Source organism: Bufo gargarizans, chromosome 3 (assembly GCF_014858855.1).
Source record: "Bufo gargarizans isolate SCDJY-AF-19 chromosome 3, ASM1485885v1, whole genome shotgun sequence".
Taxonomy (NCBI): domain Eukaryota; kingdom Metazoa; phylum Chordata; class Amphibia; order Anura; family Bufonidae; genus Bufo; species Bufo gargarizans.
In genome coordinates this window covers 429,968,585-429,989,893 of record NC_058082.1, presented here as the reverse complement: position 1 = coordinate 429,989,893, position 21,309 = coordinate 429,968,585, and positions in this window count along the sequence as shown.

The following is a 21,309-nucleotide window of genomic DNA, read 5'->3' as shown; positions in this document are numbered from 1 at the left end:
ATGGTAGGCCAGGGCCCCCAGGGGCCCTCACTATTCAAGTCAGGGGCCCAGCCTGAGGCGGGCTTTTCCTGCCAGGCAGCTCAAACCCCCCCCCCCCCGGGTGCCTGGGGGGCTGGGGGCCTAATGTGCCCTGCTGCTGCGGCCTGCCGCTGCCCCCCCCCCCGGTCATCTGGCAGGGGGGGATGCCGGGGGCGTAGTTTGCCCTGTGCCCCAGAGAGCCGACGATTGCCAGGCCAGCCCACGGTCCGGTCGGGTCCGGTCGGGTCGGGTCGGGTCCGGTCGGGTCCGCTCCCCCCCCCCGGCTTTTACTTACCGTCGAGTTACCGGCTGGCAGGGCAGGGGAACTTCAGTTCCTCTTCTGTTCTTCCGGTCGGCGCCTCGGCGGTCCTCTTCTCGAATCTGACGTCCTCTCTGAATTCCCGCGAGACCTGCACAGGAGTTCACACAGGTCTCGCGGGAGTTCACGGGCCCGGCGCCGGCCGCAGGGAGGAAGGAGGAGGGAGGAAGGAAGGAGGCGGGCCCGGGGGGGGGCAACTTAAATGTGATGTGAATCGGACGGATGGATGCCAGACGCAGCTGCAGCAGGGCCCAGGGGTCCGCAGGCGGCCGGGCCCCCCTGGGACCCCTATATGTACGCCACTGATCCTATAAATTATTGATTGAGGTGCAATCTTAGTAGCCACAATATCCTTGCCTGTGAAGCAATTTTTATGCAACGCAATGATGGCTGCACGCGTTTCTTTGCAGGTCACCATGGTTGACAATGGAAGAACAATGATTTCAAGCATCACCCTCCTTTTAACAGGTCAAGTCTGCCATTTTAACCCAATCAGCCTGACACAATGATCTCCAGCCTTGTGCTCGTCAACATTCTCACCTGAGTTAACAAGATGATCACTGAAATGATCTCAGCAGGTCTTTTAATGACAGCAATGAAATTCAGTAGAAAGTTTTTTTGGGATTAAGTTAATTTTCATGACAAAGAAGGACTATGCAATTCATCTGATCACTCTTCATAACATTCTGGAGTATATGCAAATTGCTATTATTAAAACTTAAGCAGCAACTTTTCCAATTTCCAATATTTATGTAATTCTCAAAACTTTTGGCCACGACTGTACATGTCTAATTAATTGGTGGTACGGTATGGGGTGTACTGCTGGTACGCCTCCTGGTGGTGCACCCTGGGTAACGCTAAATTAACCAGCAAATACTTACGGTCAGACAAAAAAAGCTCATACACATAAAATTTATATATATTGTGTGTGTGTATGGTATATCGTGTGTGGTATATAGAGTGTGGTATATATTGAGTGGCAGGAAAATGGATGTACTATGTACATGTGAGAGATATTTATCTGTTGTCCATACATACATGCTACACACAGTGCTTGCTGTGAAGTAACAAAAATACTTAGTGCACCAATAAGTAATATCTACTCTTGCCATATAAACTGTGTTGTTTGTATTCCCCAAAAAATAATAAAAATTATATCAATATTGCTAATATTCGTATGTATGAATATTTGGAAAGACTCGATCTACATATAAAAATTGTTCTGCCATGCATGCAATATGTGGAAAAAAAAAAAAAAGTGCTGTAATATAATATTACTTACAGTTATCACAATTTCTTCCTCAGCTTTCTCAAAGTAGTTGCGCACCATTTCTTCTTATCGGGTAGACTTTCTACCGTATCAAAAGATGTAAATTACGTAATGCGCTTGTGTACTCACTCGATCATTACGTTCCTGATTTTCGTGTAAAAATTGGGAAGCTGGGAAGCTGAATATAACGAATATGCGAATTCACGAATATATCACAAATATTCTACAAAATATTTGCGATATATCGCAAATTTGAATATTGCCTCTGCCGCTCATCACTAATATTTGTTAGTTATATGGTAAATAATCATATGGTGAAATGTCAGCTTGGTCTAGGATCCACAATCCAGTGTGTTATAAAGAAGTGCTGTCCGCTCACAAAGAAAGCAATATTAGTTGTGGACAGTTTCTCTTGTAATGCTTGGTCACTGTTAAAAGGGCAGTCACTGCAAAAGTCACTTTTAAAGGGGCGGGCACTGTGAAAGTCACTGTTAAAGGACGGGCACTGTGGAGGTCACTGTTAAAGGGGCAGGCACTGTTAAAGGGGTGGACACTCTGAAGGTCAATGTTAAAGGGGCGGCCACTGTGGAGGTCAATATTAAAGGGGCGGACACTGTGGAGGTCAATGTTAAAGGGGAAGGCACTGTTAAGGTCATTGTTAAAGGGGCAGGTACTGTAGAGGTCACTGTTATGGGGGAAAATGTCAATATCTTTTTACGACACACGGAAGCATAAAATGAAATAGATGAAATATACCTGTGCAAAGCTGGGTCCTTCTGCTAGTAACATATAAATATGAACCTCGAGGCTTAGAATGTTCACACTTTGTGTGCCACACAGACATATGGCTTCTTAGATGAATATGGTAAATAATCATGTGGTATAATATCAGCTTGGTCTAGGATCCACAATCCAGTGTGTTATAAAGAAGTGATGTCCGCTCATTAAGAAATCGATGTTAGTTGTGGACAGTTTCTTTTGTAATGCCTGGTTAGGTAATATTAGACAGCAGGTGGTCTATGGATATAGATTAAAATACCACAGATGTCATTGATAAAATATAGTTTGTCAGGTACTTTACCGCTCCTCAGTGGACCACAGTCACCGGCCCTGAAGCCAATCAAGGCCGGGTCATCTCATCTGGCGCAGCACCCCATCACTCTCCTTCATGGTCAAATAGCCCTTACACAGCCTGGAGGTGTGTTTGGGGTCATTGTCCTGTTGAAAAATAAATCATGGTCCAACTAAACGCAAACCGGATGGAATAGCATGCCACTGCAAGATGCTGTGGTAGCCATGCTGGTTCAGTATGCCTTCAATTTTGAATAAATCCCCAACAGTGTCACCAGCAAAGCACCCCCACACCATCACACCTCCTCCATGCTTCACGGTGGGAACCAGGCATGTAGAGTCCATCCGTTCACCTTTTTTGCGTCGCACAAAGACACAGTGGTTGGAACCAAAGATCTCAAATTTGGACTCATCAGACCAAAGCACAGATTTCCACTGATCTAATGTCCATTCCTTGTGTTCTTTAGCCCAAACAAGTCTCTTCTGCTTGTTGCCTGTCCTTAGCAGTGGTTTCCTAGCAGATATTCTACCATGAAGACCTGATTCACACAGTCTCCTCTTAACAGTTGTTCTAGAGATGTGTCTGCTGCTAGAACTCTGTGTGGCATTGACCTGGTCTCTATTCTGAGCTGCTGTTAACCTGCGATTTCTGAGGCTGGTGACTCGGATGAACTTATCCTCCACAGCAGAGGTGACTCTTGGTCTTCTTTTCCTGGGGCGGTCCACATGTGAGCCAGTTTCTTTGTAGCGCTTGATGGTTTTTGTGACTGCACTTGGGGACACTTTCAAAGTTTTCCCAATTTTTTGGACTGACTGACCTTCATTCCTTAAAGTAATGATGGCCACTCGTTTTTCTTTTCTTAGCTGCCTTTTCCTTGCCATAATACAAATTCTAACAGTCTATTCAGTAGGACTATCAGCTGTGTATCCACCTGACTTCTCCACAATGCAACTAATGGTCCCAACTCCATTTATAAGGCAATAAATCCCACTTATTAAACCTGACAGGGCACACCTGTGAAGTGAAAACCATTTCAGGTGACTACCTCTTGAAGCTCATCAAGAGAATGCCAAGAGTGTGCAAAGCAGTAATCAAAGCAAAAGGTGGCTACTTTGAAGAACCTAGAATATGACATATTTTCAGTTGTTTCACACTTTGTTGTTATGTATATAATTCCACATGTGTTAATTCATAGTTTAAATGCCTTCAGTGTGAATCTACAATTTTCATAGTCATGAAAATAAAGAAAGCTCTTTGAATGAGAAGGTGTGTCCAAACTTTTGGTCTGTACTGTATATATATATATATATATATATATATATATATATATGAGAAACGGTTTTTATGGTTTTATTCTAGTTTTTATTCCCAATTTTAATTTCTTAAATTTTTTTTATAGCTTGGAACTATATACGTTTTTTATTGCTTGCAACTATAAAAGTCTGTATATATACTTTGAATAAATTTGCCATATTCATTTATTACATATTAGCCCATTTATATCCAGATACTTGAGTGCCCCCCTCATCTCTATATCTAGAAATAAACAAATCAATTCTTAACTAATCAAATCATTTTAGAATTTAATTTTAGAATTTCCCAAAAATAGATTTTCAAAATAAAGCCAACATTTTTGTGATTCAATTTGTACAAATCACTCAAAATGATATTTACCATTTTACATATCACATATTGCAAAGTTTCCTCTTTTAATTAGTGTACCAAATCTGACCTAAAATATCATTCATGGTCAATATATATTTTTGCCAATTTCAAATTTTTCTCAATAAACCTATTGCAAAGTTTCCTCATTTTGGGTATGTCTACGCAGTGATTCTGGCTGCTAAAGCTGTCGCAAGACTAAAGATTGGTCAGGTGCCTAATTGCACTTTTTTTTTTTCAATGAATCTGCTGCAAAGCTTCTTCATTTAACCCTTAAGTGACTAGTCTTAATGACCAACTTGTTTATTTTTTGGGCCAAATTATAGTTTTTAACAGCACCATTTTGGGGTAAACATAAATTACTGATTAATTGTTATTAACTCTTTCTGCAAGGGGAGGGGAATGGGAAAAAACAGCAATACTGCCACTTAGATTTTACCCAGCGTTCAGTTTTCAAAGAGGCCTCCATTGGGCCCAAAACATCAGAACTCGTGATCTCATTCTAGAGAGATCATGAGAATGATTAATAGTGGTCTGTAGAGAGCTATTAGAAATGCCTCAGGCAAATTTATGACTGTTGTTTTCCCTGTTAGTTTAATAATTATTATTTTCAATATGAAGGTCAGTTGACTTTAGGGCCTTTTTTGGCATGTCAAGATTAGTAACCTAAATTATTGCTATGCTGACAAAGATTAGTTTTAGGGGTCCTATGGGAAAACTCAAGAAAAATAATGCTGTACATTCCGAAGGAAATATTTCCCTCCGCATTAGGTTTAAGTTTTCCGGTATTAAGTTCCATCATAGGGGCTCAATACCGGAAAAATAAACCCTTCAGTTTTGTTCCTATTCATTGTCAATGGAGACAAAACTGAACGGAGTGATCCAAAATGCATTCCTTTCCATTTAGTTGTGTTCCCAGACCGGAGAGCGAACCACAACAGGCTGTATTTTGCTTTCCGTCCTGGAATGCAGAGCAAGACGGATCCGGCATTACCCCCAATGGAAGTCAATGGGGATGGATCTATTTTCTCTGCCAGAATCTGCTACAATAGATAACGGATCCGTCCCCCATTGACTTTCAATGGAGTTAATTATGGATCCGTCTTGGCAATGGTAAAGATATGTTAAAGATAATACAACCGGATCCGTTCATAACGTATGCAGATGGTTGTATTATCAGTAACGGAAGCGTTTTTGATGGACACTTTCGGATCCAGCAAAATTGCTAGTGTGAAAGTAGCCTTAGGGCAATGCCATACTTAGTTTCTTAGCAAGCCCACTTTAATTAGCACAGCTCCTAACATGATGATTATGTCTATGTAATTTATATCTCCCTATGCAAACTTCTCAGTCTACAAACAAACATAATACTTTCATTACTTTACCATGCAAAGCAAAAGGTGATAAAGGTATGAGAAAAATATATAATGCAATCCAAATAATTATATTAATGTTATTCTTCTAATAATTATTATACTAGTAATATATAACAGATATAGTTCTAATACAGAAAAGGAAAATATAATGTATGAATTAGAAATATCATATAAATCTTTTTTGAGAAGCTGTATTCAACTGAGATTTCTACTTGTTTTGTAAAATGGATGCTAATTGGAAATCTCAGCTATGTTAATACAACTCTTTACCTCCCACATATTTGATTTTTAATTAAGGTATTATATCTCCATTGAATAATAGTAATGATCAAAATATTGCCCCTGGGGTTATTGTTATTGCAAGTGGATAGAATTCATTAAAACTAACATTTAAATTAATTAGAGGTGATGCAGACTCTTCAACAGAACTGCTTTGCAACATTAGTAAAGAAATGTAATGTGTTTTTCCTTATGTATTTTTGCAGAGACAGCAAAATAGAAAAGTACGATATAGAACTATCACAATAATAACAGTAGGCTAGAAAAAAGAAGCCGTGTTATAAAAGAAGTGGCATGCAAAAGTTTGGGCACCCTTGGTCAAAATTACTGCTATTGTGAACAGCAAGTTAAAGAGGACCTTTCATCGATTTTTGCACTGTGAACTAAGAATACAGACATGTAGAGCGGCGTCCGGGGATCTCACAGCACTTACTATTATCCCCGGGCACAGCTCCGTTCTCCCGCTATGCCCTCCGGTATCTCCGCTCACTAAGTTATAGTAGGCGGAGTCTGCCCATGTTCTTCGGTAGCGCTGGCCAATCGCATTGCAGAGCTCACAGCCTGGGAGAAAATAATCCCAGGCTGTGAGCTCTGCGCTGCGATTGGCCAGCTCTAGAGCAAAAAAAGGGCAGACTCCGCCTACCATAACTCTGGGACTGAAATCTCCGCCTACTATTGTAACGAGCCCCTGCTCACTCTATTCTGCTCTCACAGCACTCCCTGATGTGACCACAATATCTGCTGGTTCCGCCGTTGATGATCCGACCTCAAACGACTGCTCATGTCGTTTTAATTCTCACAGAACTAACACCAGTCAGGCTGTATGTGAGTTCAAACTGACAAATTCTTTATTGAATGCATCACATATATTTATATTGACAGTTGGAACACCTCTTTCAATTGGTAAATTGTAAAAACCCCTCTGATTGGCTATGCAAATGAGGTAAGCAGAGATTAGTTCAAGAGCTTGGCTGGGAGGCAGATGGGTGTGGCCATTGTCACAGAGATATTCAAATCATGACAACTATAACTTAGTGAGCGGAGATACCGGAGGGCATAGCAGGAGAATAGAGCGGCGCCCGGGGATAATAGTAAGTTCAGTGAGATCCCCGGGCGCCGCTCTACATGTCTGTATACTTAGTTCACAGTGTAAAAATCGGTGAAAGGTCCTCTTTAAAGATGAAATGATCTCAAAAAGGCATGATGGTAAATATGACATATTACTTTTGAATTTTAAGCAAAAGCAATGTTTTACTTTCATCTTTTACATTTTTCAAAATAACAAAAAAGAAATAGGGCCCGAAGTAAACTTTGGGCATCCTACATGGTTAGAATCTAGTAGCACCCTCTTTGGCAAGTATCACAGCTTATAAACACTTTTTGTAGCCAGACGACAGTCTTTTAATTCTTGTTTGATGGATCTTGATCCATTCTTCCTTGCAAAATTCTCAGTTTTGTGAGTTTCATGTGCAGTCTTGCATGCACTGCTCATTTGAGATCTATCCACAAATTTTCAATGATGTTAAGATCAGGGGACTGTAAGGGCCGTGGTAAAACCTTCAGCTTGTGCCTTTTAAAGTAGTTTCAGGTTGCTATTTCCTCAGTTTGAAATGTAATTAAGAAATGGCAGTTAACAAGAACAGTGGAAGTCAAGAAAGATTTCAGAGACAGCTGCTCATTAGGATCACTAGAATGGCAAATCAGGAAACCCGCTTGACTGCAAAATCCCTTCAGAAAGAGTTAGCAGAATCTGACGTTGTGGTACATTGTTCTACTGTTCAGCGACACCTGCACAAATATGGCCTCCATGAGGAAAACACAAAATTCAGCTTCAGAAGTTTGCAAAAGAACATCTAAACAAGCCTGATACATTTTGGAAACAATTCCTATGGACTGATGGGGTTATAATATAACTCTTTGGCCACAATAAGAAAAGGTATGTTTGGAGATAGAAAGGCATATAATTACATGAAAAGAACACCTCTCCAACCATTAAGCATGAGGGTGGATCAATCATGCTTTGAATTTTTGTTGCATGCCCTGGGAATATTTCACGGGTAAAGAGGAGAATCGATTTAATAATATTCCAGCAAATTCTGGAACCAAACATAACAGCAAATACCTGAAAATGTGCAAGCTGAAGGTTTTAGCATGGCTCTCACAGTTCCCAGATCTGAACATCATTGAAATTGTGTGGATACACACCAAAGTGCTCGAGTAGAACACTTCCTGATGCTCGGGTGCTCTACAGAGAATATGGGAGAACCCGAGCATTAAACTAGGCACCCCCGGCTCTGAAGAGGGGAGGGTGTCAGGACTCTACTTCAGCTTAGGAGTCCCTGCTCTGACTCCATATATACAGTTGCAAGAAAAAGTATGTGAACCCTTTAGAATGATATGGATTTCTGCACAAATTGGTCATAAAATGTGATCTGATCTTCATCTAAGTCACAACAATAGACAATCACAGTCTGCTTAAACTAATAGCACACAAAGTAGTAAATGTGACCATGTTTTTATTGAACACACCATGTAAACATTCACAGTGCAGGTGGAAAAAGTATGTGAACACCTAGACTAATGACATCTCCAAGAGCTAATTGGAGTGAGATGTCAGCCAACTGGAGTCCAATCAATGAGATGAGATTGGAAGTGTTGGTTACAGCTGCTCTGCCCTATAAAAACACACACACCAGTTCTGGGTTTGCTTTTCACAAGAAGCATTGCCTGATGTGAATGATGCCTCTTACAAAAGAGCTCTCAGAAGACCTACGATTAAGAATTGTTGACTTGCATAAAGCTGGAAAGGGTTATAAAAGTATCTCCAAAAGCCATGGTAAGACAAATTGTCTATAAAAGTAGAAAGTTCAACACTGCTGCTACTCTCCCTAGGAGTGGCCGTCCTGTAAAGATAGCTGCAAGAGCACAGCGCAGACTGCTCAATGAGGTGAAGAAGAATCCTAGAGTGTCAGCTAAAGACTTACAAAAGTCTCTGGCATATGCTAACATCCCTGTTAGAAAATCTACGACACGTAAAACACTAAACAAGAATTAATTTCATGGGAGGATACCACAGAGGAAGCCACTGCTGTCAAAAAAAAAAAACAAAAAAAACATTTCTGCACATTTAGAGCTTGCATAAGAGCACCTGGATGTTCCACAGCAGTACTGGCAAAATATTCTGTGGACAGATGAAACCAAAGTTGAGTTGTTAGGAAGAAACACACAACACTATGTGTGGAGAAAAAGAGGCACAGCACACCAACATCAAAACCTCATCCCAACTGTGAAGTATGGTGGTGGGGGCATCATGGTTTGGGGCTGCTTTGCTGCATCAGGGCCTGGACGGATTTCGATCATCGAAGGAAAAATGAATTTCCAAGTTTATCAATAAATTTTGCAGGAGAACTTAAGGCCATCTGTCCACAAAGAAGATGGATGTTGCAACAGGACGACCCAAAGCATAGAAGTAAATCAACAACAGAATGGCTTGAACAGAAGAAAATACGCCTTCTGGAGTGGCCCAGTCAGAGTCCTGACCTCAACCTGATTGAGATGCTGTGTCATGACCTCAAGAAAGCGATTCACACCAGACATTCCAAGAATATTGCTGAACTGAAACAGTTCTGTAAAGAGGAATGGTCAAGAATTACTCCTAACCGTTGTGCACATCTGATCTGCAACTACAGGAAATGTTTGATTGAAGTTATTGCTGCCAAAGGAGGTTCAACCAGTTATTAAATCCAAGGGTTCACATACTTTTTCCACCTGCACTGTGAATGTTTACATGGTGTGTTCAATAAAAACATGGTAACATTTAATTCTTTGTGTGTTATTAGTTTAAGCAGACTGTGATTGTCTATTGTTGTGACATAGATGAAGATCAGATCACATTTTATGACCAATTTGTGCAGAAATCCATATCATTCCAAAGGGTTCACATAATTTTTCTTGCAACTGTAGCTATGTCCATATATGGAGTCAGTGCCTGGGGACACCGAGTATATTTAAATCTAATTTATCCTCTATTTCTGTAAAGTTTCTGATGGGATTCAAACTCACAACCTTCCACATTACAGCCAAGAATGTTAACCACGACACCAGGGATGGCCAACCTGTGGCGCTTCAACTGTTGTAAAACTACAACTCCCACCATGCCCTGCTGTAGGCTGATAGCTGTAGGCAGTCTGAGCATGCTGGGAGTTGTCGTTTTGAAACAGCTGGAGAGCCTCAGGTTGGCAATCCCAGCACTACACTATAGAGCTGCATTGCCAATTATTTTAAAAAAAGTATTCCTATACAGCAGAAGCCTCATATTTTTTTATTTTTAAGTATCTGGCTATGCAGTTCTATAGTGTAGTGGTTAACATTCTGGGATGTAATGTAGAAGGTTGTGAGTTTGAATCCTGTCAAGGACTTTCAGAAATGGAAGCAAAACTTAATTTAAAGTAACATATATACTTTGTTTTTAGCCATAATATATTATTATATATTTAGAATATATAATATATGTAAATATATTATGGCTAAAACATCAGTAGTAGTTTCCCACAAAAATATAAAATATATACATTGAATTTAGCCTCTATTTCTGAAAAGTCTCTGGCAGGATTTTAACTTACAACCTTCAACAGTACAGCCAAGAATGTTAACCACTACACTATAGAGCTTCATGGTCAGTTACCACATATTATGCATTCATATATAGCAGAAGTATGATTACATATTGTAATGCAAGGCACCAACAAACAGACCAGTGATGAAAGCAAAAAGGTGTTTATCAAACATAAACGTCCAGGACACTTGCTGGTAACAAGGAATAATAACAAAAAACCAGGCAAGGAGATTCCAGGAATAGTCCCAACCAGTGCTGAATGATGCTGTGCACTTGGCAGTCGAGTCACTCCAGATCTTGGGTCCGCTGTAAGGACAAAGTTCCTGGCAGTCTTCAGTCACTAGGAGTTGTGACCTATACCTGGTTGAGGGAAAATAACAGTGGGCACTGATCACCCTGAGAGACCTCCTTTTAAATGCCTGCTGACCAATCCCAGGGTGCCAAGTGTCCACTACCATAGGTGAACAAATTGCCCTGCACCTGAGTACAAGGCCTAAGGCAATCACAAGTTGATTAACCCATGGCTGGCTCCCTAATCCACTTTGCTCTTGTGAGTCAGTATAATATGCGCCACTGGTCGACGAAGTGCATAAGAAGCGCGTACTCGCGACCGTGTATCCCTTTGCGAACCTGCCCTCGTGCGTACGCACAGACGCATGATTGACTCAGCGCGAGTATGCGAGCGCGTGGACCCAGATGCGGAAACGGAAGTCGCAGGAGACACCGGAGACAACCCTGGCCACGGCGTCTTGTCACTCGCCTGGCCACTCTGTCCCCGGGACTCCGACGGTCCTCCCCTCCGATGTCCACGCGAACGCATCTCCGCACTGGCTCGCAAAGGGGTCAGCGCTGGTGCATCAGAGACACGCATAACCTGTCCCGCAACTTCACGAGGACCCCTCTTGGTTCCCCTGGAGTGCAAAGCAGGTGAGGATCTTACATTACCCCCCCTCGAGGAGGCGGCTCTGAAGACTCCAAGCAAGCTTTCCCCGGATTATCCCGGTGAAAGGCTGCCACCAACTCATCCGCATGCACCTGGCGAGCAGGTATCCAACATCTCTCCTCTGGACCAAAACCCTTCCAGTCCACCAAGTATTGAAGAGACCTTTGGACAAAACGAGAGTCCAAAATTCTGTTCACTTCGAACTCCGGTACCCCTTGGACCTCCAGCGGGGATGGGGTCTGAATGAAGGGAGCGGAGTCGGCTGCCGATTTGAGAAGTGAAACATGAAAGGTGTTCACTCCTCGGATCGACGGTGGAAGAGCAACCTTGTACGTAACTCGGTTGATCTTTTGTGTCACTGGGTATGGGCCAATGAATCGAGGACCCAACTTGGAAGATGGTTGACGCAGCGGAATGTTCCGGGTGGAGACCCACACCTGATCTCCCACCTTAAACTTTTGCTCTACGGTGCGATGACGATCAGCAAATTTCTTCTGTTGCGCCACCGCACTGCGGAGATTCCGCTGGGCCGACGACCAAATGGGACGCCTATCCTCGAACCACTGATCCACCACCGGTGAGTCAGTGGAGGGTCCGGCCAAAGAAGAGTCTTGGATCCCTGCCCCCCACGCACCTGAACGGAGACATCTTAGTGGAAGCATGCTCAGAGTTATTATAAGCCACCTCCGCAAAGGGTAGATACGCTGCCCATTCCTCCTGGCAGTCTGACACGAAGCACCGGAGATATTGCTCCAGGGTCTGGTTAGTCCTTTCCGTCTGACCGTTGGTCTCTGGGTGAAAACCAGAAGAAAAAGACAAATTAATACCCAATCGGGAGCAGAAAGAACGCCAGAAGCGGGAGATGAATTGCACTCCTCTGTCTAAAACAATGTCATCCGGCGCTCCGTGTAATCGAAAGACATGATTCAAGAACAGATCTGCCAATTCTCTGGCCGAGGGCAATCCAGGGAGTGGGATAAAATGGGCCATTTTACTAAAACGGTCCACCACTACCCAGATTACCGTACTTCCAGAGGACCTTGGCAAATCTGTGATGAAATCCATGGAAATGTGAGTCCATGGAGCCTGGGGAATAGGCAGTGGGAGTAAAGTCCCAGAGGGGGCAGACCGGGACGGTTTACATCTGGCGCAAACAGTACATGCCTGGATATAGGCCTTAACATCCACGGACATGTTGGGCCACCACACGTGACGTTTAACAAGGGCAAGTGTTTTTTTAACACCCAAATGCCCGGCAGACTTTGAGTCATGAAGCTGTCGGATGACCTCCAATCGAAGGTTAATGGGTACGAACCATCGACCCTCGGGTTTGTCAGGTGGACTCTCTGCCTGTGAGGGCTCAAGAAGAGAGGACAAGTCCTCCATTACTTCTGCGGCCCCCAGGGCAGCAAGAAAACATTTAGTTGGGAGAATGGTTTCTGGCTCAGAGTCCAGGACGGAAGCAGCCTCAGGGAAGCAGCGGGACAGGGCATCTGCCTTCACGTTTTTGGAACCTGGTTTATAAGTAAGGCGGAAATTGAAGCGGGTGAAAAACAATGCCCACCTGGCTTGTCGGGAGTTGAGTCTTTTGGCACTCTCTAGATACTCCAAATTTTTGTGGTCAGTGTAAACCGTGATGGGATGTTCTGCAGCCTCTAGCCAATGTCTCCACTCTTGAAAAGCCAATCTTACTCCCAGAAGCTCTCTATTGCCGATATCATAATTACACTCGGCTGGAGAGAGCTTCCGAGAGAAGAAGGCACAGGGATGTAACCTCTCGGGGTCCCCAGAATACTGTGAGAGAACTGCCCCTACACCGACCTCTGAGGCATCGACCTCGAGAACAAAAGGTCTGGAGGTGTCTGGATGAGAAAGAATTGGTGCCGTGCAAAAGGCCTGTTTCAGCGTCTCAAAGGCTCTGACTGCCTCTCTCGTCCACTTAGAAGGATTAGCTCCCTTCTTAGTGAGGTTGGTGAGAGGTACTACTATCGCAGAAAAATTCTTAATAAACTTGCGGTAGAAGTTGGCAAAGCCTAAGAAACGCTGCAACCCCTTAAGATCCTTAGGTTGAGGCCAATCCAAGACAGCAGAAAGTTTGGATGGGTCCATAGCCAATCCCTTTTCTGAGATAATGTACCTCAGGAAAGGCAACTCCTTCACCTCAAACAGACACTTCTCAAGTTTGGCATAGAGGCGGTTCTCCCTCAGCTTCTGGAAAACCTGACACACGTGTCTCCGATGAGAGACCAGATCCGAGGAGTAGATTAGTATGTCATCTAGATAGACAACAACACATCTATCCAAGAAATCTCTGAGAACATCGTTGATGAACTCCTGGAAGACCGCGGGAGCATTACAGAGACCGAAAGGCATCACGAGATACTCATAATGCCCGTCTCTGGTATTAAATGCGGTCTTCCATTCGTCACCCTCTCTAATGCAAACTAAATTATAAGCACCCCTTAAATCGAGTTTGGTGAAGACTCGGGACCCTGCCACCTGAGAAAACAGATCATCAATCAGAGGCAGTGGATACCGATTCTTCACCGTAATCCGATTAAGGGCACGATAATCGATGCAAGGTCTCAAGCCTCCATCCTTCTTCTCCACAAAGAAGAATCTAGCTCCAGCAGGGGAAGTGGATGGACGAATGAAATTCTTCTCAAGGTTCTCTTTAATATACTCCCGCTGAGCCTGAACCTCAGGCCCAGTGAGGTTATAAAGATGCCCTCGTGGTGGCATGGTGCCTGGCAACAGGTCTATAGGACAATCATATGACCTGTGGGGAGGTAATACATCAGCCCCCTGAGGACTGAACACATCTCGGAAATTATGATACTGCTGTGGTAAAGTACTTAATACTTCCATGGAGGCTAGTGACAGGTCGGGACGAATGCACTTAGTAAGGCATTCCGTACTCCACTGACAGATAAGACCCGAGCGCCAGTCCACTACTGGATTATGGAGCCTTAACCAAGGGAGACCCAAAATCACGGGAGTGGATGGCATGTCAAGGACAAAAAGGCTTAAGGTCTCCCGATGATCAGCCCCCACCGTTACCTGTATTCCCGGAGTCATCCACACTGCACGACCATCTTGAAGAGGGGAACCATCAATCGCGGTCACTGACATGGAGGTTTTCGGCTGGATCAACGGGATGCCAAGTCGACGAACCAAGGTTGAGTCCACAAAATTCCCAGCGGCCCCAGAATCGATTAGTGCTGACAACTCATGGACCTTGTCTTGCCACCGTAAGGATATGGATACCATCACCCGGCTTGGAGGAGGGATAATAGCACCTAGGGGGTTCTCCTCTATGCCCCCTAGGTTCATTCGTTTCCCGCCGGCAGGAGGGGACAGGTTTTAACGAGGTGTCCAGACTTCCCGCAAAATAGGCACAGGCCTTTCTGTTGGCGACGAGCTCGTTCTGCCTGTGTGAGATGGGAGGATCCAACCTCCATTGGCTCTTCGGCCGATTTTAGAGGCCCTGGATGTGGTCGAGGGGATGAAAACCAAGACGACCGTTCCACTCGCCTCTCACGGATTCGCCTGTCGGCATCGATTGCCCGAGAGATAGCCATTTCCAACGAGAAAGGGGTAGGCAAGGCCAAAAGAAGATCCCGGACCGCATCCGAAAGTCCCAAACGGAAGCGATGGCGTAGGGCTGCGTCGCCCCAGGTGGTGAAAGCTGCCCATCGCCTGAATTCTGCAGCGTATTCTTCAGCTGGGCGGCGGCCTTGTTGAATATGCTCAAGATTGGTCTCTGCGGTGCGAGTACGATCCGGGTCATCGTAAATCACAGCCATAGCCTCGAAGAAGGCATCCACTGACGAAAAAGCTGTATGGTCTTGAGGCAAGTTAAATGCCCAACGTTGGGGGTCTCCACGTAGCAGTGACATTACAATCCCAATTCTCTGCCTGAGAGTGCCAGAAGCCATCAGTCGTAACTGGAAATAAAGGAGACAGGAGTCCCTGAAGTTTAAGAACTCCTGTCGCTCTCCTGTGAAGGGGTCAGGCAGAGGGATCTTAGGTTCTGTTTGATGCCTTGCGATAGTGACGGGTAGTGCTGAGGCTCCCTGGATAAGCTGCTGAACCTCCTCCATCACAGTTGTCAGTTGCTCTTGGATTTGCGCTGCAGCGGCTGCTGGTATATTTGGGCGTCGTTGGAACAGCAGGTTAACGGCTCCCGTTAATTCATTCAGCTGCTGCTGGATCTTGTCCATGGCAACTGTTAGTTGGGCCCACTGTCCTGTAATGCAAGGCACCAACAAACAGACCAGTGATGAAAGCAAAAAGGTGTTTATTCACCAGAAACATAAACGTCCAGGACACTTGCTGGTAACAAGGAATAATAACAAAAAACCAGGCAAGGAGATTCCAGGAATAGTCCCAACCAGTGCTGAATGATGCTGTGCACTTGGCAGTCGAGTCACTCCAGATCTTGGGTCCGCTGTAAGGACAAAGTTCCTGGCAGTCTTCAGTCACTAGGAGTTGTGACCTATACCTGGTTGAGGGAAAATAACAGTGGGCACTGATCACCCTGAGAGACCTCCTTTTAAATGCCTGCTGACCAATCCCAGGGTGCCAAGTGTCCACTACCATAGGTGAACAAATTGCCCTGCACCTGAGTACAAGGCCTAAGGCAATCACAAGTTGATTAACCCATGGCTGGCTCCCTAATCCACTTTGCTCTTGTGAGTCAGTATAATATGCGCCACTGGTCGACGAAGTGCATAGGAAGCGCGTACTCGCGACCGTTATCCCTTTGCGAACCTGCCCTCGTGCGTACGCACGGACGCATGATTGACTCAGCGCGAGTATGCGAGCGCGTGGACCCAGATGCGGAAACGGAAGTCACAGGAGACACCGGAGACAACCCTGGCCGCGGCGTCTTGTCACTCGCCTGGCCACTCTGTCCCCGGGACTCCGACGGTCCTCCCCTCCGATGTCCACGCGAACGCATCTCCGCACTGGCTCGCAAAGGGGTCAGCGCTGGTGCATCAGAGACACGCATAACCTGTCCCGCAACTCCACGAGGACCCCTCTTGGTTCCCCTGGAGTGCAAAGCAGGTGAGGATCTTACACATATATATATATATATATATATATATATTTCTATGCAATTACACATTTTTTACAATTACTAAAAAATATATGAAATGTTTTGATTTCTGATTGGCCATGTAGTTTAGTAGTTACATTCTTGGCTGTAATGTAGAAGGCTGTGAGTTTGAATCCCACCACAAAATTTTTTGAAATAGCAGCTAAATTATATATAAATACACTGACTCGAGCATCGCGCTCGAGCACACACAATATTTGGCCGAGCATAGCGATGCTCCAGCCGAACTGGTGTTTGGCGGAGCATGCTCACCTAACACTAGTGGATAGACCTCAAAAGAGCAGTGTATGCAAGACTGCCCAGGAATCTCACAGAACTGGAAGACTTTTGCAAGGAAGAATGGATAAAAAAAACCTCAAACAGGAATTGAAAGACTCTTGGCTGGCTACAAAAAGCATTTACAAGGTGTGATACTTGCCAAAGGGAGTGCAACTAGGTACTAATTGTGTAGGGTGCCGAAACTTTTGTTTCAGGCTCTTTTCCTTTTTTGTTATTTAAAAAAAAAGAAAAAGAAAAAAAAAGGTTTTTGCTTAAAATTCTAAGGAAATGTGTCTCCTTTAACTTTATGACTTTTAGAGATCATTTCATCTTCAACATTCTTAACTGTTCACAGTTTTTTTCATGCCACTGTATATAGAGTAAAAAAGATATATGAATGTGTTCCTTCTAAAATGATTCTTGTTTAATGCATACTTATTGTTAGAACTTTTTTCACAAATAGTAATGTATGTGAATAAAGTATCTGAAAGTTCATAATTAGGGACTGGAATGTTCGGGTTCGTACCGACAATTACTGTGTATGGGTACCCAAACACGGACAAAAGTCGCAAAAATCTGTGTTTGGTGTTCGGATTTTAAATAAAGCTCATTGAAAGACTGCAGCGCAGCCAATCAACAAGCTTTTAAGCTGTGAGCACTTGGAAGCCATTGCAGTCATGACCCTACATGCATAAATGCCGGATCGCGTGTTGCGCTGCTATTCTGCTCTAACTAGTGTAAAAGGATGCTGCTGCAGTGAGGGACAATGTTAGGGTTTTCAGCTACGACATCTGTTAAGTGTGCGGGTGAACGGCATTTTTGGTGCAATACATCTCCTTTGCACCAGTGACACAGAAATACAATACTTAATCAGCCGGTTAATTAAGCCATATTTTGGGGTTCCAAAGTCCACCATTGCATCCATCTTACATTAATAGAAGAGTTCATCAGTTTGTTCATCGTGTCAGTGACATAAAGGCATTTTTGGGGGTTCCAAAGTCCACCGTTGCATCTGTCTTACAGTAATAGAAGAGTTAATCAGTCTGTTAATTGTGTCGGTGACATAAAGCCATTTTTTGGGGTTCATAAAACCACCTTTGCATCCGTCTTACTGTAATAGGAGAGTTAATGAGTCTGTTATTTGTGTCGGTGACATAAACCCATTTATTGGGGGGAGATACACCTCCCTTGCATCTGTGACCAAGGAAATACAATAGTTAATATGTCTGTTCATTTTATCGTGATCTATAGCCATTTTTTGGAGTGCAAAACATCTAATTTGCACCTGTGACAAAGATATATAATTGTTCGTCTGTCAGCCAATTGTTTGGTTGAACGTAAAAAAAATGAGGAGAGCACCAAATAGGGGACATGGACGTGGTGCTGCTGGTATTGGAGGAGATTCTCCTGCAGGAAGAGGACATTGTCGATCTGTGCCAGCTACACGCCCAAATGAAAAACCTTCCTTTGGTTGACGCAGGCGACAGGACCTTCCGCATCATTTTTTAAGCCTGAAAACCGCTCTACAAATGGTGAGGACAGAACAAGTAGGGGCAGTGGCAGATTGGATGGCTGACGCACATGGGCATCTGTCTTCCACCTCAACCTCTTGCACATGAGCCCAAAGTCATGCAGCAAGCACTTATGCTTTTTGGTGACTCTGCTGTCAGGGTTTCTTTAAGCCATCCACCTAGCCCTGCCCCAGAAGTGACATAGATTGAGTGCACTGATGCCCAACCACTTAGGTTTGAGGATGAGGATGTGGTAAGACCACCACAGCACGTCTATGATGATGATGACAAAACATAGGTGCCAACTGCTGTGGCTTGCTGCAGTGTGCAGACAGGCAAGGAGGGCAGGGGTGAGGAGTGAGTGAAAGATGATGGGGAGGATGATGAGGCCCTAGACCTCACATGGCATCCAGGTCAACCAAGGGACGTGTGCAGTTTGGAGGAAGAGGTGGTCGTTGCGCTGTGCCAGTCGCACAGCAAATGAGGGAGCAGGGTACAAAGCCACAGGGGCCAGCCCCTAGCCAGGATGCCTGCTACTGCCCACTGCACCAAGGGACTGAGCACACTAAAGCCAGCTCAAAGGAGTTCCCTGGCATGGCAGTTATTCAGGCAAAGTGCTCATAACAAGTCACAGGTGGTTTGCAAGCTGTGCAGTCAGAGCCTGAAGCAAGGCATAAATGTTCTAAACCTGTGCAACACCTGCATGACCAGGCATCTAACTGCAAAGCACGAGCTGCAGTGGAGTAGACACCTGAAAAAACACAAAAGATCTGAGGCTCCTCCTGCTCCCTCTTCTGAGGTGGTCCTGGCCTCTTGCTCCTCCTCTGGAGCAACAGGGTCACCTGGCAGCCTGCAAAAAGAGGATGTGACAGCAACAACGCCACCACCACCACCAGTGTCCCCGAGCATCTCCACACTGTCCTATGGACTCATTCAGCTGTCCATCCCCCAAACACTGGAGAGAAAGAGGAAGTATCCCCCAACCCACCATCGAGCCCTGGCCCTGAATGCCAGCATTTCAAAATTGCTGCCCTTTGAAATGCTAGTTAGACCAACCAATAATAAAACTCTGATAAAGTACAAACAATGCACTGGGGTCTAGTATAATGTACTATAACCAACAAGAGACAAAACCAATAACCCCACAAAAAATGAGGAAAACACTCATATAAAATATATGTAGTTTATTAGGACAAAAAATAAATATACAATGACACGAAGGCACAAGGTAATAGGGGATGGGACGCCTTGTGTATCGGAGCCGTGAACCCCCACCCTCACATATACCAAACTAACAGGGGAACATGCCAGGAGCACTGGGTGCAAAACCCCACTATAGTGGGTGAGATGTAAATTCACCCAAAATAACATATAAATAGACGCATTCCACAAATTTACAAAAAAATCACCTAGTCACACATATCAAGGTTGTCCGCCACATATGGTGATCGTGTCCTGCCTGTATGAAGGAACAAACAGCCAGGTCACATGGTAATAAGAAAAATAATAAAGCAGCAATGGTATGTGTAAGCAGTAACAGCAAAATGAAGCACGAAAACATAGAGTACAGAATGCACAAGTTACCCTTGATATGCGGAAGCACCGAATGTCTGACCAGAGCTGCACCTCAACGCAAATTTTTTCGCCCTTTGAAATGCTGCCATTTTGTCTGGTGGAGATGGACAGTTTTAAAATTTGATGACTGTGGCTTTCCCACGGTACGTGGTTCCCAGCCTCCACTATATTTCCAGGCAGGCCATCCCTACTATGCATAAACAAGTGGTGGAAAAAATCAGGTGTGCACTGCACAACACCATCAGTGGCAAGGCCCACATAACCACCGAAATGGATCAGTAATCACGGGCCGAGATGTTATATCTCACTAACTGACCACTGGGTAAATGTAGTGATGGCTGGGTCTGAGGCGGTAAGCGGTTTGGTGCATGTCCTACTGCCACCGAGGATTGCTGGATGTTTCTCAGTGTCTCCTGTTGCCTCCTCCTCCTACTCCATTTTCTCTTCCGGTTCCTCCTCTACCACCTCCTCATTACGTCAATGCAACACCTGCGCCACCAATGATAAAAACGGTGTAAAAAAAGTCATTTACGGTCACCTTACATCACAAAAAGTGCAATAGCAAGCGATCAAAAAATCATATACACCATAAAATAGTGCAAATCAAACCGTCATCTCATCCCGAAAAAAATGAGCCCCTACACAAGACAATTGCCCAAAAAATAAAAAAAAACTACGGCTTTCAGAATGTGAAGATACTAAAACAAAAACATTTTTGTTTTCATATTTGGCATTGTCGCATCCGTAACAACCTTCTCTATAAAAAATTACCACATGATCTAGCCTGTGAGATGAACTTTGTAAATTGCAAAAAATAAAGTTATTTTTTGTTACCTTGCCTCATAAAAACTATAATATAGAGCAACCAAAAATCTACCCTAAAATAGTACCAACAAAACTGACACCTTATCCCATAGTTTCTAAAATGGGCTCACTTTTTGGGAGTTTATACTCTAGGGGTTAATCAGGGGGGCTTCAAATGGGACATGGTGTCAAAAAACCAGTTCAGCAAAATCTGCCTTCCAAAAACCATATGGAGTTCCTTTCCTTCTGTGCCCTGCCATGTGGCCATACAATAGTTTACAACCACATATGGGGTGGTTCTGTACACTACAGAATCAGGGCCATAAATATTGAGTTTTATTTGGCTGTTAACCCTTGCTTTGTACCTGGAAAAAATTTATTAAAATGGAAAATCTGCCCAAAAAGTTAAATTCTGAAATTTCTTCTCCATTAATTCTTGTGGAACACCTATAGGGTTAACAAAGTTTGTAAAATCAGTTTGTATG